Genomic DNA, 3,733 nt, shown 5'->3' with positions numbered 1-3,733 from the left:
CCATATTAATTTTTGTGTGACTTGTTTTTCAAATATAGAAAGTTTAGAAATGTAATTGCTTTGTTTTTAAAGTTTTAGAGCACAGATTAGAATTGTTTTTCATACTATCAATCAATTTGTATTTTTTCAAAAGCCAGGCACAGGTGGCAGTTAATTAAAAATACTGATGTTTTTATCGAAGCAAATATTACCTCTGAGAAGAATTTATACCATGATCTTACTCTATATTTCCAAAGAAGACTGTGAGTTACATCAGTTGTAAGAAGAGTTGAAGCTTCACTAAGGATGTCATCTACGATAATAGATGTGAGAGGCCTGCTTTATCTCACATGGATAAAAAGCCTGGAAGTTTAGTTCATTTTCTGGGTCATACTTTTGAAACAATGAATACACAGCGTAGTGTGTGTCCAGAAAATAGTAACCAGAGAGGGTGAGTGGTCTTTGATCTATGCCATTTGAGCAGCAGTCAGCAGTTCAGAATTCATTCACCTTGAAGAAAAATTGGGGGCTCATGAGAACTATTACAAGAGTTGTAACACTGGAGAAAAATTAACTTCTTTTCCCCCCAGAGCCCAGAGGAAACAGGGGGAAAGGTATACAGATTCCTCTTTTGACACTGATTTCAAGTGCGTGTTCCCAAATGAGAATGAATTACCCATGGAATCTATCAATCATACTCCAGAGAATGGCTGTAAGGGGGAATAGTTTAGAGGAGAATCAGAATGCATTAGAGGGCTGTTATGGGTTGAATTGTGTCCCCCAAAAATGTGTGTCAACTTGGCTAGGCCTTAACTCCCAGTATTCTGTGGTTGTCCACCATTTTGTGATCTGATATGATTATCTTCTGTGTTAATCCTAACCTCTACGGTGTTAATGAGGCAGGATTAGAGGCACTTATGTTAATGAGGCAGGACTCAATCTACAGGATTAGGTTGTATCTTGAGTCAATCTCTTTTGAGATACAAAAGAGAGAAGAAAGCAGAGAGGAGGGGCACCTCATGCCATCAAGAACGAAGAACCAAGAGCAGAGTGCATCATTTGGACGCAGGGTCCTTGCACTGAGAAACTCCTAGACCAGGGAAAGATTGATGACAAGAACCTTTCTTTAGAGCCCACAAAGAGAAAAAGCCTTCCCCTGGAGCTGGAGGCCTGAATTTGGACTTCTAGCCTCCTAGACTGTGAGAAAATAAATTTCCCTTTGTTAAAGCTATCCCCTTGTGGTATTTCTGTTATAGTAGCACTAGATAACGAAGACAAGCACCTTTATAATTTTTGAGCTGCAAGGGATATTAGTGGTTGTCATGGATTGAATTGTGTCCCCCCAAAATGTATGTCAAATTGTTTAGGCCATGATTCCCTGTGTTTTATGGTTGTCCTCCATTTTGTTATTGTAATTTTATGTTAAAGAGGATTAGTGTTGGATTATAACACCCTTACTAAGGTCACATCCCTGATCCAATGTAAAGGGAGTTTCTCTGGGGTGTGGCCTGCACCACTTTTTATCTTACAAGAGATAAAAGGAAAGGGAATAAAGCAGAGATGGGGGGACCTCATACCACCAAGAAGGCAGTGCTGGGAGCAGAGTGTGTGTGGAGAAGCACCTAGTCTAGGGGAAGGTTGATGACAAGGACCTTCCTCTACAGCCTACAGAGAGGGAAAGCCTTCCCCTGGAGCTGATGCCCTGCATTTGGACATCTAGCCTACCAGGCTGTGAGGAAATAAATTTATCTTTGTTAAAGACATCTACTTGTGGTACTTCTGTTATAGCAGCACTAGATGACTAAAACAGTGGTGATCTGATTAACACTCACCCTTTTCTGACCACAAAAGCAGACTTTCTAGGCTATGAAGGTAAAGCCCAAATCTGTCTTAACAAATGTCTCCCTTAGTAGGAGGTGGGAGGGATAAAGGGTATAAAAACACAGGGTTCTAAAAATAAACTGGTCAGTCCCATAGACTATAAATTATTTCAATCAGGAATCACTGTTATAATGTGTCTTTGTTATTCAGCACCTAGATTAAGGCATGTGGCCACAAAAGAAACATAGTAAATATTGATTGCAACCAGTTGAGCTCCTGGACTATCATTCCACTGTTCTTTCAAGTTTTTTTGGTTTGTTTGTTTCTTTTAACTGTATAGGCAATATTTTCTCCACGGAAGTATAAAACCACACTCAAGGCAATCACAATAGGTCATTATAATAGGGTTTTAAAGTATTGCTCCATTTTAGCAGTAGAAATCATGTGACTTTCCCCCCCCCACCAGAAACCTGTTCTTCACTCAATGTCCCTTCTAGGCTTTTGGATAAAATGTCCTTTAAAAGTGGCTATTGCAATGGGTTTTGACTAATTTGATCTCATTCTTTAGTGGCACAATTGGCATGATTTTGCAACTTCTTTCCCATCCCTTTTGTAAAAATTTCAACCAATCACAAAAGCGTTCTGATAAATTTCTGGGTGCAATGTAAGAATAGGAACCAATTCGTCAATCAACAAATTTAGTTGATTACCTACTTTGGTCAGGAAAAGTTAAAAACAAAAGGATGATATAAGCACTTCCTGTCATGGTCAACATCTAGAAAAGGAGGGGAAAAAAGGCAATACGTTGTAAGGTTAAAGTTGTGATACGGTGCTTGAGTTGTTTTTGAGAATTCACAGTATGGTAAGTGGCAGGAGAGAAATGAGAGCACACATTACTAAATTCTACAACCACCCCTCTCCCCCAATTCATTATTCTATAGCCAGAGTTGTACATAGAAATTACAAAAGAAAAAAAGAAGAAAGTGAGAGGAGGAAGAGAAGGAGATGGAGAGAGAATACCTCCATACTGCATGTAAGAAATGGTCATAAATTTAGCAGAAATTCAAAAAGATTCGTAATACCCTATACTACCTTTCCTTCATGACATTTTGACATGGGTCTCCTGGATGGAGTGATTTCCATTTTTCATTTGTCAAGGCATTCTTATTCAACAATAAAGTTTGGCTCATATGGCCTCTCCTCTATGGAGCTTTCATAAAAATATCAGCAAATTAGTCGTCCCATCACCTCCTTCCTTTTCCACAATACTTTGGACTTGCCTATATTAACATCTACTAAATTACAGTTCCTGGTTTATATGCCTTCCTCTTCCATTGGACTATAAGCCTAAGGGTACAATTTTAAGTCTAAAATAATAATTCAGAATGTGTGGAATGACTGACAAAGGATATAGAAAGTAGGCATCATTAGAACTTGGGCAGGAAAGAAAGATAATTTTTGAACACTTCATGGTGGGAGTACATCTGAGCTGAATTCCGAAATAATTGGAATAGACCGAGTGACAATTTGGAGCACTAATTCACTCAACAAATATTCATCGAAGACCTATAATGTGGGTTAAGCATGGGGGATTATTTGGAGGTAGAATTATAGAAAGCTAGTGAGAATATCAACAAAGTAGAAAGAAAAAATTAATGGGAGGAAAATGTATAAAAAATGGGTTTAAAGGAAAATTTTATTAGCAACATTTCCTTTAGTACATACTTATTGCCTCCTTGTTTTTGTGCTAAGCTTCCAAAACAGGCAAGTATTAAACCAGGGCCCAACCTAACACTCAATGAACTCCAGTGGAAGTTGTACAACACTGAGGTCTAAATTGACACGTTTAATATTCTCAATACCACTAAATTAATGTCCTTTGAGGGTTTTTAAAAACGTAAAATTTACATGTACACATTAAAATTTTATCATA

This window comes from Elephas maximus, chromosome 7 (assembly GCF_024166365.1).
Source record: "Elephas maximus indicus isolate mEleMax1 chromosome 7, mEleMax1 primary haplotype, whole genome shotgun sequence".
NCBI classification, from domain to species: domain Eukaryota; kingdom Metazoa; phylum Chordata; class Mammalia; order Proboscidea; family Elephantidae; genus Elephas; species Elephas maximus.
Note: the sequence above shows the minus strand (reverse complement) of the source record.